Source organism: Pseudorasbora parva, chromosome 12 (genome assembly GCF_024679245.1).
Source record: "Pseudorasbora parva isolate DD20220531a chromosome 12, ASM2467924v1, whole genome shotgun sequence".
NCBI classification, from domain to species: Eukaryota; Metazoa; Chordata; class Actinopteri; order Cypriniformes; family Gobionidae; genus Pseudorasbora; species Pseudorasbora parva.
The window spans coordinates 20,201,244-20,215,803 of NC_090183.1; positions in this window are offsets into that span (position 1 = coordinate 20,201,244).

The following is a 14,560-nucleotide window of genomic DNA, read 5'->3' on the forward strand; positions in this document are numbered from 1 at the left end:
AATCTTCCACTGCACAAGTTTTTTAGTAGGCAATGCAATGCACGAATATCTCCAATGCATGACGAGTTCAATGCATTGCAAAAGCACTAATCTCCCCAGTGCACAAGTTTTTTCGCATGCAAGCAATGCCAAAGCACTCATTTCTTCAATGCACAAAGGGGTTTTTGTATGCATGCACAAGTTTTTTCGTATGTAATGCAAAAGCACAATCTTTTCTTACACCCTGAATTCTTAATGCAATGCAATGCAAAAGTGCTAACATCAATGCGCAACGAGTAATTTTATGCAATGCAAAACAAAGCAAAAGCACTAATCTCTTCATTGCACAAGTTTTTTCGTATGCAATGCAATAAATGCATAACGAGTTCTAGCAATGCAAAAGCACTATCTCTTCATTGCACAAGTTTTTTCGTTAGCAATGCAAACGAACTAATCTCTTTAATGCACAATGAGATCTTATATGCAATGTAATGCAATGTAAAGTTTTTTGTATTGCATGCATGCAAAAGACTTTAAGCCGCAAGTTTTTTCGTATGCAATACAATGCAATTCAAAAGCGAAAATATCTTAAATGCACGAGTTCTATGCAATGCAAAAGCACGATCTCTTCGATGCACAGATTTTTCGTATGCAATGCAAAAGCACTAATATTTAATTGCACAGCAAATTCTTATATGCAATGCAATGCAATGTAAAGTTTTTTGTATTGCATGCATGCCAAAGTCTTCAAGCCGCAAGTTTTTTCGAATGCAATGCAAAAGCACTACTCTCCCCAGTGCACAAGTTTTTTCGTATGCAATGCAATGCAAATGCGCTAATATCTTCAATGCATGACGAGTTAAATGCAATGCAAAAGCACTAATCTACCCAGTGCACAAGTTTTTTCACATGCAAGGCAATGCAAAAGCACTAATCTCCCCAGTGCACAAGCTTTTTCGCATGCATTGCAATGCAAAAGCACTCATTTTTTCAATGCACAAAGTTTTTGTATGCATGCATGCAGTCTTCAGTGCACAAGTTTATTCGTAGGTAATGCAAAAGCACTAATCTTTTCATTACACCCTGAATTCTTTTATATGCAATGCAAAAGCGCTAATATCTTCAATGCGCAACGAGTTATTTTATGCAATGCAAAAGCACTATCTCATCGATGCAGAGCAAGTTTTTGTAAGCAATGCAATGCAAAACACTTAATCTCCTTATTGCACATTTTTTTTCGTATGCAATGCAATGCAAAAGCGCTAATATCTTCAATGCATAACGAGTTCTAGCAATGCAAAAGCACTATCTCTTCATTGCACAAGTTTTTTCGTTAGCAATGCAAACTAACTAATCTCTTTAATGCACAGTGAGATCTTATATGCAATGTAATGCAATGTAAAGTTTTTTGTATTGCATGCATGCAAAAGACTTTAAGCCGCAAGTTTTTTCGTATGCAATACAATGCAATGCAAAAGCGAAAATATCTTAAATGCACGAGTTCTATGCAATGCAAAAGCACGATCTCTTCGATGCAAAGATTTTTCGTATGCAATGCAAAAGCACTAATATTTAATTGCACAGCAATTCTTATATGCAATGCAATGCAATGTAAAGTTTTTTGTATTGCATGCATGCCAAAGTTGTATTGCATGCATGCCAAAGTATTGCATGCATGCCAAATTCAAGCCGCAAGTTTTTCGTAGGCAATGCAAAAGCACTACTCTCCCCAGTGCACAAGTTTTTCCGTATGCAATGCAATGCAAAAGCGCTAATATCTTCAATGCATGACGAGTTAAATGCAATGCAAAAGCACTAATCTACCCGGTGCACAAGTTTTTTCACATGCAAGGCAATGCAAAAGCACTAATCTCCCCAGTGCACAAGCTTTTTCGCATGCATTGCAATGCAAAAGCACTCATTTTTTCAATGCACCAACAAAGCTTTTGTATGCATGCATGCAGTCTTCAGTGCACAAGTTTATTCGTATGTAATGCAAAAGCACTAATCTTTTCATTACACCCTGAATTCTTTTATATGCAATGCAAAAGCGCTAATATTTTCAATGCGCAACGAGTTATTTTATGCAATGCAAAAGCACTATCTCATCGATGCACAGCAAGTTTTTGTAAGCAATGCAATGCAAAACACTAATCTCCTTATTGCACATTTTTTTTCGTATGCAATGCAATGCAAAAGCGCTAATATATTCAATGCATAACGAGTTCTAGCAATGCAAAAGCACTAATCTCTTCATTGCACAAGTTTTTTCGTATGCAATGCAATTAATGCATAACGAGTTCTAGCAATGCAAAAACACTATCTCTTCATTGCACAAGTTTTTTCGTTAGCAATGCAAACGAAATAATCTCTTTAATGCACAGTCAGGTCTTATATGCTATGTAATGCAATGTAAAGTTTTTTGTATTGCATGCATGCAAAAGACTTTAAGCCGCAAGTTTTTTCGTATGCAATACAATGCAATGCAAAAGCGCTGTCTCAATGCACAACGAGTTATTTCATGCAACGCAATGCAAAAGTACTGTCTCTTCGATACACACCAATTTTTTGGATGCAATGCAATGCAAAAGCAATAATCTCCAGTGCACAAGTTTTTCGCAAGCAATGCAATGCAAAAGCATTAATCTCCTCAGTGTACAAGTTTTTTTCGTGTGCAATTGCAAAAGCACTAATCTTCCACTGCACAAGTTTTTTCGTATGCAATTCAATGCAAAAGTGCTAATATCTTCAATGCACGACGAGTTCAATGCAAAGCAATGCAAAAGCGCTATCTTAAATGCACAAGTTATTTCATGCAAAGCAAAAGAACTATCTCTTCGATGTACAGCAAGTTTTTGGAGGCAATGCAATGCAAAAGCACTCATTTTGTCAACGCACAAAGGGTTTTTGTATATTCATGCATCCAAAAGTCTTCAATGCACGAGTTTTTTCGTAGGCAATGCAAAAGCACTATCTCATCGATGCACAGCAAGTTTTTGTAAGCAATGCAATACAAAACATTAATCTACTCATTGCACAAGCTTTTTCGTATGCAATGCAATGCAAAAGTACTAATCTCGTCATTGCCCGAATTTTCCCTATGCGATGCAAATCAATGCAAAAGCGCTAATATATTCATTGCGCAACGAGTTCTTTGTGCAATGCAATACAAAATATATTCAGTGCACAACGAGTTATTTCATGCAATGCAATGAAAAAGTACTTATTTCATAAATGTGCAACGAGTTCTTATTTCATTGCAATGCAAATGCTCTGATTTCTTCAATGCTTTTTGCATGGGTGCAGGGTTTTTGCAGGTTTTTTTATACAATGCATGCAAAATTCTTCAGTGCACAAGTTTTTTTCGTATGCAATGCAAAGCGATGAAATGCAAAAGCCCTAAATCTCTTCAATGTACAACGCAATTGATGTGGATTCTGACTAATTCCTATTCCAAAGAAGGTTCAATAAATATATATCCAATAGTTAAAAATGGAACATGTTCTGGCTAATGTATTATCTGAATGTACGAATGTTTAGACAGTTAAAGTTGGGACTCCCAGACTTCTTCTGATATTTCAGCAGCAGTTCAAGAATGAAATTTTGAAATACAGGCCAACAAAAACTTTCTTCTGGCCAAAGATTCTCTGAACTTGAACTTTCTTTACAGACTTATGTCTTTCTGTTGTTTCTTCAGTAGATCAAGGATGAGATTTTTTGACAAAAAAAAAAGACTCCGACTCTGGATCTCATGAACTTGAAATTTCTCTCCATATAAATAGATTCCTTCTGATGCAGTGGTTCACCTTTTGAACTTATTTTTGGCCAAATAGTATTTGAACTGAACATTCTACACAGACTTTATGACTACCTGTTGTTTCATCAGTAGGTCAAGGAAGACATTTTTTGACAAAAAAAAAAAAAAAAATCTGACCCTAAGTTCCATGAACTTGAATAATCAATACATATAAATAGATTCCTTCTGATCGTTTATTAGATCTTCAATGATGACTCTTTGAACTTATTTGTGGCCAAATAGTCTTTAAACTTGACCATTCTATACAGACTTTATGACTACCTGTTGTTTCATCAGTAGGTAAAGGAAGACATTTTTTGACAAAAATAAATAAGATCCTGACCCTAGATTCCACAAACTTGAAATTTCTATTCATATAAATAGATTCCTTCTGATGTTTTATTAGTTCTTCAAGGATGACCTTTTGAACATATTTATGGCCAAATAGTCTTTGAATTTGAACATTCTATACAGACTTTATGACTACCTGTTGTTTCATCAGTAGGTAAAGGAAGACATTTTAAAAAAAAAAAAAAAAAAAGATTCTGACCCTATATTCCATGAACTTGAACTTCTTTATTCATATAAATGGATTCCTTCTGATGTCTTATTAGTTCTTCAAGGATGACCCTTTGAACTTATTTGTGGCCAAATGAGTCTTTAAACTTGAATCTTCTTTACAGACTTCTGTCTTTCTGTTTTTTCTTCAGTAAATCAAAGAGGAGATTTTTTGACAAAAAAAAAAAAATTCTTATCCTGGATCCCATGAAGTTGAACTTTCTATTCATATAAATAGATTCCTTCTGATGTTTTATTAGTTCTTCAAGGATGACCTTTTGAACTTATTTGTGGCCAAATAGTCTTTGAACTTGACCATTCTATACAGACTTTATGACCACCTGTTGTTTCATCAGTAGGTCAAGGAAGATCTTTTTTTTACAAAAAAATAAAATAAGATTCTGACCCTAGATTCCATGAACTTGAACTCTCTATTCATATAAATAGATTCCTTCAGATATTTTATTAGTTCTTCAAGGATGACCTTTTGAACATATTTGTGGCCAAATAGTCTTTGAACTTGAACTTTCTATAAAGACTTTATGACTACCTGTGGGTCACCAGTAGGTAAAGGAAGACATTTTGTGACAAAAAAAAAAAAAAAAGATTGTGACCCTAGATTCCATGAACTTGAACTTTCTATTCATATAAATAGATTCCTTCTGATGTTTTATTAGTTCTTCAAGGATGACCTTTTGAACTTATTTATGGTTAAAGAGTCTTTGAACTTGAACATTCTATACAGACTTTATGACTACCTGTTGTTTCATCAGTAGGTAAAGGAAGACATTTTTGACAACAAAAAAAAAAGATTCCATGAACTTGAACTTTCTATTCATATAAATAGATTCCTTCTGATGTCTTATTAGTTCTTCAAGGATGACCCTTTGAACTTATTTGTGGCTAATGAGTCTTTAAACTTGGAACTTCTTTACAGACTTCTGTCTTTCCTGTTTTTCTTCAGTAGATCAAAGATGAGATTTTTTGACAAAAAAAAAAAAAAAGATTCTGATCCTGGATCCCATGAAGTTGAACTTTCTATTCATATAAATAGATTCCTTCTGATGTTTTATTAGTTCTTCAAGGATGACCTTTTGAACTTATTTGTGGCCAAAGAGTCTTTGAACTTGAACATTCTATACAGACATTATGACTACCTGTTCTTTCATCAGTAGGTTAAGGAAGACATTTTTTGACAAAAAATAAATAAAAAGATTCTGACCCTAGATTCCATGAACTTGAACTTTCTATTCATATAAATAGATTCCTTGAGATGTTTTATTAGTTCTTCAAGGATGACCTTTTGAACTTATTTGTGGCCAAATAGTCTTTAAACTTGACCATTCTATACAGACTTTATGACTACCTGTTGTTTCAACAGTAGGTAAAGGAAGACATTTTTTGACAAAAATAAATAAGATCCTGACCCTAGATTCCACAAACTTGAAATTTCTATTCATATAAATAGATTCCTTCTGATGTTTTATTAGTTCTTCAAGGATGACCTTTTGAACATATTTATGGCCAAATAGTCTTTGAATTTTAACATTCTATACAGACTTTATGACTACCTGTTGTTTCATCAGTAGGTAAAGGAAGACATTTTTTGACAAAAAAAATAAAAAGATTCTGACCCTATATTCCATGAACTTGAACTTCTTTATTCATATAAATGGATTCCTTCTGATGTCTTATTAGTTCTTCAAGGATGACCCTTTGAACTTATTTGTGGCCAAATGAGTCTTTAAACTTGAATCTTCTTTACAGACTTCTGTCTTTCTGTTTATTCTTCAGTAAATCAAAGAGGAGATTTTTTGACAAAAAAAAAAAAATTCTTATCCTGGATCCCATGAAGTTGAACTTTCTATTCATATAAATAGATTCCTTCTGATGTTTTATTAGTTCTTCAAGGATGACCTTTTGAACTTATTTGTGGCCAAATAATCTTTGAACTTGACCATTCTATACAGACTTTATGACTACCTGTTGTTTCATCAGTAGGTAAAGGAAGACCTTTTTTGACAAAAAATAAATAAAAAGATTCTGACCCTAGTTTCCATGAACTTGAACTTTCTATTCATATAAATAGATTCCTTGAGATGTTTTATAGTTCTTCAAGGATGACCTTTTGAACTTATTTGTGGCCAAATAGTCTTTGAAGTTGAACATTTTATACAGACTTTATGACTACCTGTTTTTTCTTCAGTAGATCAAGGATGAGATTTTTTGACAAAAAAAAGATTATGACCCTGAATCCCATGAATTTGAACTTTCTCTGCATATAAATAGATTCCTTCTCATGCAGTGGTTCAAGGATGTCCCTTTGAACTTATTTTTGGCCAAACAGTCGTTGAACTTGAACCTTCTTTACAGACGTATGTCTTTCTCTTGTTTCTTCAGTAGATCAAGGATGAGATTTTTTGACAAAAAAACAAAACAAAAAAGATTCTGACCCTGGATCCCATGAACTTGAACATTCTATGTATATAAATATATTCCTTCTGATGCAGTGGTTCAAAGATGACCTTTTGAACTTATTTGTGGCCAAATGAGTCTTTAAACTTGAACCTTCTTTACAGACTTTATGACTACCTGTTGTTTCATCAGTAGGTCAAGGAAGATCTTTTTTTTACAAAAAATAAAATAAGATTCTGACCCTAGATTCCATGAACTTGAACTCTCTATTCATATAAATAGATTCCTTCTGATATTTTATTAGTTCTTCAAGCATGAACTTTTGAACTTATTTTTGGCCAAAGAGTCTTTGAACTTGAACCTTCTTTACAGACTTATGTCTTTCTATTGTTTCTTCAGTAGATCAAGGATGAGATTTTTTGACAAGAAAAAAAAAAGATTCTGACCCTGGATCCGAAGAACTTGAACTTTCTATGCATATATATAGATTCTGATGCAGTGGTTCAAGGATGACCTTTTGAACTCATTTGTGGCCAAATGAGTCTTTAAACTTGAACCTTCTTTACAGACTTTATGACTACCTGTGGTTCATCAGTAGGTAAAGGAAGACATTTTTTGACAAAAATAAATAAGATTCTGACCCTAGATTCCACGAACTTGAACTTTCTATTCATATAAATAGATTCCTTCTGATGTTTTATTAGTTCTTCAAGGATGACCTTTTGAACTTATTTATGGCCAAATAGTCTTTGAACTTGAACATTCTACACAGATTTTATGACTACCTGTTGTTTCATCAGTAGGTAAAGGAAGACATTTTTTGACAAAAAAAATAAAAAGATTCTGACCCTAGATTCCATGAACTTGAACTTCTTTATTCATATAAATAGATTCCTTCTGATGTCTTATTAGTTCTTCAAGGATCACCCTTTGAACTTATTTGTGGCCAAATGAGTCTTTAAACTTGAACCTTCTTTACAGACTTCTGTCTTTCTGTTTTTTCTTCAGTAAATCAAAGATGAGATTTTTTGACAAAAAAAAAAAAAATTCTGATCCTGGATCCCATGAAGTTGAACTTTCTATTCATATAAATAGATTCCTTCTTATGTTTTATTGGTTCTTCAAGGATTACCATTTGAACTTTTTTGTGGCCAAATAGTCTTTGAACTTGAACATTCTATACAGACTTTATGACTACCTGTTGTTTCATCAGTAGGTCAAGGAAGATCTTTTTTTTTTACAAAAAAATAAAATAAGATTCTGACCCTAGATTCCATGAACTTGAACTCTCTATTCATATAAATAGATTCCTTCTGATATTTTATTAGTTCTTCAAGGATGACCTTTTGAACTTATTTTTGGCCAAAGAGTCTTTGAACTTGAACCTTCTTTACAGACTTCTGTCTTTCTGTTTATTCTTCAGTAAATCAAAGATGAGATTTTTTGACAAAAAAAAAAAGATTCTGATCCTGGATCCAAATGAAGTTGAACTTTCTATTCATATAAATAGATTCCTTCTGATGTTTTATTAGTTCTTCAAGGATGACCATTTGAACTTATTTGTGGCCAAATAGTCTTTGAACTTGAACATTCTATACAGACTTTATGACTACCTGTTGTTTCATCAGTAGGTAAAGGAAGACCTTTTTTGACAAAAAATAAATAAAAAGATTCTGACCCTAGTTTCCATGAACTTGAACTTTCTATTCATATAAATAGATTCCTTGAGATGTTTTATAGTTCTTCAAGGATGACCTTTTGAACTTATTTGTGGCCAAATAGTCTTTGAAGTTGAACATTTTATACAGACTTTATGACTACCTGTTTTTTCTTCAGTAGATCAAGGATGAGATTTTTTGACAAAAAAAAGATTATGACCCTGAATCCCATGAATTTGAACTTTCTCTGCATATAAATAGATTCCTTCTCATGCAGTGGTTCAAGGATGTCCCTTTGAACTTATTTTTGGCCAAACAGTCGTTGAACTTGAACCTTCTTTACAGACGTATGTCTTTCTCTTGTTTCTTCAGTAGATCAAGGATGAGATTTTTTGACAAAAAAACAAAACAAAAAAGATTCTGACCCTGGATCCCATGAACTTGAACATTCTATGTATATAAATATATTCCTTCTGATGCAGTGGTTCAAAGGTGACCTTTTGAACTTATTTGTGGCCAAATGAGTCTTTAAACTTGAACCTTCTTTACAGACTTTATGACTACCTGTTGTTTCATCAGTAGGTCAAGGAAGATCTTTTTTTTACAAAAAATAAAATAAGATTCTGACCCTAGATTCCATGAACTTGAACTCTCTATTCATATAAATAGATTCCTTCTGATATTTTATTAGTTCTTCAAGCATGAACTTTTGAACTTATTTTTGGCCAAAGAGTCTTTGAACTTGAACCTTCTTTACAGACTTATGTCTTTCTATTGTTTCTTCAGTAGATCAAGGATGAGATTTTTTGACAAGAAAAAAAAAAGATTCTGACCCTGGATCCGAAGAACTTGAACTTTCTATGCATATATATAGATTCTGATGCAGTGGTTCAAGGATGACCTTTTGAACTCATTTGTGGCCAAATGAGTCTTTAAACTTGAACCTTCTTTACAGACTTTATGACTACCTGTGGTTCATCAGTAGGTAAAGGAAGACATTTTTTGACAAAAATAAATAAGATTCTGACCCTAGATTCCACGAACTTGAACTTTCTATTCATATAAATAGATTCCTTCTGATGTTTTATTAGTTCTTCAAGGATGACCTTTTGAACTTATTTATGGCCAAATAGTCTTTGAACTTGAACATTCTACACAGATTTTATGACTACCTGTTGTTTCATCAGTAAGTAAAGGAAGACATTTTTTGACAAAAAAAATAAAAAGATTCTGACCCTAGATTCCATGAACTTGAACTTCTTTATTCATATAAATAGATTCCTTCTGATGTCTTATTAGTTCTTCAAGGATCACCCTTTGAACTTATTTGTGGCCAAATGAGTCTTTAAACTTGAACCTTCTTTACAGACTTCTGTCTTTCTGTTTTTTCTTCAGTAAATCAAAGATGAGATTTTTTGACAAAAAAAAAAAAATATTCTGATCCTGGATCCCATGAAGTTGAACTTTCTATTCATATAAATAGATTCCTTCTTATGTTTTATTGGTTCTTCAAGGATTACCATTTGAACTTTTTTGTGGCCAAATAGTCTTTGAACTTGAACATTCTATACAGACTTTATGACTACCTGTTGTTTCATCAGTAGGTCAAGGAAGATCTTTTTTTTTTACAAAAAAATAAAATAAGATTCTGACCCTAGATTCCATGAACTTGAACTCTCTATTCATATAAATAGATTCCTTCTGATATTTTATTAGTTCTTCAAGGATGACCTTTTGAACTTATTTTTGGCCAAAGAGTCTTTGAACTTGAACCTTCTTTACAGACTTCTGTCTTTCTGTTTATTCTTCAGTAAATCAAAGATGAGATTTTTTGACAAAAAAAAAAGATTCTGATCCTGGATCCAAATGAAGTTGAACTTTCTATTCATATAAATAGATTCCTTCTGATGTTTTATTAGTTCTTCAAGGATGACCATTTGAACTTATTTGTGGCCAAATAGTCTTTGAACTTGAACATTCTATACAGACTTTATGACTACCTGTTGTTTCATCAGTAGGTCAAGGAAGATCTTTTTTTTTTACAAAAAAATAAAACAAGATTGTGACCCTAGATTCCATGAACTTGAACTCTCTATTCATATAAATACATTCCTTCTAATGTCTAATTAGTTCTTCAAGGATGACCCTTTGAACTTATTTGTGGCCAAATGAGTCTTTAAACTTGAACCTTCTTTACAGACTTTATGACTACCTAATGTTTCAAAAGTAGGTCAAGAAAGATCTTTTTTTACCAAAAAATAAAATAAGATTCTAACCCTAGATTCCATGAACTTGAACTCTCTATTCATATAAATAGATTCCTTCTGATGTTTTATTAGTTCTTCAAGCATGAACTTTTGAACTTATTTTTGGCCAAAGAGTCTTTGAACTTGAACATTCTACACAGATTTTATGACTACCTGTTGTTTCATCAGTAGGTAAAGGAAGACATTTTTTGACAAAAAAAAATAAAAAGATTCTGACCCTAGATTCCATGAACTTGAACTTCTTTATTCATATAAATAGATTCCTTCTGATGTCTTATTAGTTCTTCAAGGATCACCCTTTGAACTTATTTGTGGCCAAATGAGTCTTTAAACTTGAACCTTCTTTACAGACTTCTGTCTTTCTGTTTTTTCTTCAGTAAATCAAAGATGAGATTTTTTGACAAAAAAAAAAAAAGATTCTGATCCTGGATCCCATGAAATTGAACTTTCTATTCATATAAATAGATTCCTTCTTATGTTTTATTGGTTCTTCAAGGATTACCATTTGAACTTTTTTGTGGCCAAATAGTCTTTGAACTTGAACATTCTATACAGACTTTATGACTACCTGTTGTTTCATCAGTAGGTCAAGGAAGATCTTTTTTTTTTACAAAAAAATAAAATAAGATTCTGACCCTAGATTCCATGAACTTGAACTCTCTATTCATATAAATAGATTCCTTCTGATATTTTATTAGTTCTTCAAGGATGACCTTTTGAACTTATTTTTGGCCAAAGAGTCTTTGAACTTGAACCTTCTTTACAGACTTCTGTCTTTCTGTTTATTCTTCAGTAAATCAAAGATGAGATTTTTTGACAAAAAAAAAAAGATTCTGATCCTGGATCCAAATGAAGTTGAACTTTCTATTCATATAAATAGATTCCTTCTGATGTTTTATTAGTTCTTCAAGGATGACCATTTGAACTTATTTGTGGCCAAATAGTCTTTGAACTTGAACATTCTATACAGACTTTATGACTACCTGTTGTTTCATCAGTAGGTCAAGGAAGATCTTTTTTTTACAAAAAAATAAAACAAGATTCTGACCCTAGATTCCATGAACTTGAACTCTCTATTCATATAAATACATTCCTTCTAATGTCTAATTAGTTCTTCAAGGATGACCCTTTGAACTTATTTGTGGCCAAATGAGTCTTTAAACTTGAACCTTCTTTACAGACTTTATGACTACCTAATGTTTCAAAAGTAGGTCAAGAAAGATCTTTTTTTACCAAAAAATAAAATAAGATTCTAACCCTAGATTCCATGAACTTGAACTCTCTATTCATATAAATAGATTCCTTCTGATATTTTATTAGTTCTTCAAGCATGAACTTTTGAACTTATTTTTGGCCAAAGAGTCTTTGAACTTGAACCTTCTTTACAGACTTATGTCTTTCTATTGTTTCTTCAGTAGATCAAGGATGAGATTTTTTGACAAGAAAAAAAAAGATTCTGACCCTGGATCCAAAGAACTTGAACTTTCTATGCATATAAATAGATTCTGATGCAGTGGTTCAAGGATGACCTTTTGAACTCATTTGTGGCAAAATGAGTCTTTAAACTTGAACCTTCTATACAGACTTTATGACTACCTGTTGTTTCATCAGTAGGTCAAGGAAGATCTTTTTTTACAAAAAAAAAAAAAAGATTCTGACCCTAGATTCCATGCACTTGAACTTTCTAGTCATATAAGTAGAATCCTTCTGATGTTTTATTAGTTCTTCAAGGATGACCCTTTGAACTTATTTGTGGCCAATGAGTCTTTAAACTTGGACCTTCTTTACAGAATTCTGTCTTTCTGTTTTTTCTTCAGTAGATCAAAGATGAGATTTTTTTGACAAAAAAAAAAAGATTCTGATCCTGGATCCCATGAAGTTGAACTTTCTATTCATATAAATAGATTCCTTCTGATGTTTTATTAGTTCTTCAAGGATGACCTTTTGAACTTATTTGTGGCCAAAGAGTCTTTGAACTTGAACATTCTATACAGACATTATGACTACCTGTTGTTTCATCAGTAGGTAAAGGAAGACATTTTTTGACAAAAAGTAAATAAAGAGATTCTGACCCTAGTTTCCATGAACTTGAGCTTTCTATTCATATAAATAGATTCCTTCTGATGTCTTATTAGCTCTTCAAGGATGACCCTTTGAAATTATTTGTGGCTAATGAGTCTTTAAACTTGGAACTTCTTTACAGACTTCTGTCTTTCTGTTTTTTCTTCAGTAGATCAAAGATGAGATTTTTTGACAAAAAAAAAAAAAAAGATTCTGATCCTGGATCCCATGAAGTTGAACTTTCTATTCATATAAATAGATTCCTTCTGATGTTTTATTAGTTCTTCAAGGATGACCATTTGAACTTATTTGTGGCCAAATAGTCTTTGAACTTGAACATTCTATGCAGACTTTATGACTACCTGTTGTTTCATCAGTAGGTCAAGGAAGATCTTTTTTTCCAAAAAAAATAAAACAAGATTCTGACCCTAGATTCCATGAACTTGAACTCTCTATTCATATAAATAGATTCCTTCTGATATTTTATTAGTTCTTCAAGGATGACCTTTTGAACTTATTTTTGGCCAAAGAGTCTTTTGAACTTGAACATTCTATACAGACTTTATGACTACCTGTTGTTTCATCAGTAGGTAAAGGAAGACATTTTTTGAAAAAAAAAAAAAAAAGATTCTGACCCTAGATTCCATGCACTTGAACTTTCTATTCATATAAATAGAATCCTTCTGATGTTTTATTAGTTCTTCAAGGATGACCCTTTGAACTTATTTGTGGCCAATGAGTCTTTAAACTTGGACCTTCTTTACAGAATTCTGTCTTTCTGTTTTTTCTTCAATAGATCAAAGATGAGATTTTTTGACAAAAAAAAAAAAGATTCTGATCCTGGATCCCATGAAGTTGAACTTTCTATTCATATAAATAGATTCCTTCTGATGTTTTATTAGTTCTTCATGGATGACCTTTTGAACTTATTTGTGGCCAAATAGTCTTTGAACTTGAACATTCTATACAGACTTTATGACTACCTGTTGTTTCATCAGTAGGTCAAGGAAGATCTTTTTTTCCAAAAAAATAAAACAAGATTCTGACCCTAGATTCCATGAACTTGAACTCTCTTTTCATATAAATAGATTCCTTCTGATATTTTATTAGTTTCCTCAAGGATGACCTTTTGAACTTATTTTTGGCCAAATAGTCTTTGAACTTGAACATTCTATACAGACTTTATGACTACCTGTTGTTTCATCAGTAGGTAAAGGAAGACATTTTTTGACAAAAAAAAAAAAAAAGATTCTGACCCTAGAGTGCATGCACTTGAACTTTCTATTCATATGAGTGGATTCCTTCTGATGTTTGATTAGTTCTTCAAGGATGACCCTTTGAACTTATTTGTTGCCAATGAGTCTTTAAACTTGGACCTTCTTTACAGAATTCTGTCTTTCTGTTTTTTCTTCAGTAGATCAAAGATGAGATTTTTTGACAAAAAAAAAAAAAGATTCTGATCCTGGATCCCATGAATTTGAACTTTCTATTCATATAAATAGATTCCTTCAGATATTTTATTAGTTCTTCAAGGATGACCATTTGAACTTATTTGTGGCCAAATAGTCTTTGAACTTGAACATTCTATACAGACTTTATGACTACCTTTTGTTTCATCAGTAGGTCAAGGAAGATCTTTTTTTTACAAAAAAATAAAACAAGATTCTGACCCTAGATTCCATGAACTTGAACTCTCTATTCATATAAATACATTCCTTCTAATGTCTAATTAGTTCTTCAAGGATGACCCTTTGAACTTATTTGTGGCCAAATGAGTCTTTAAACTTGAACCTTCTTTACAGACTTTATGACTACCTAATGTTTCA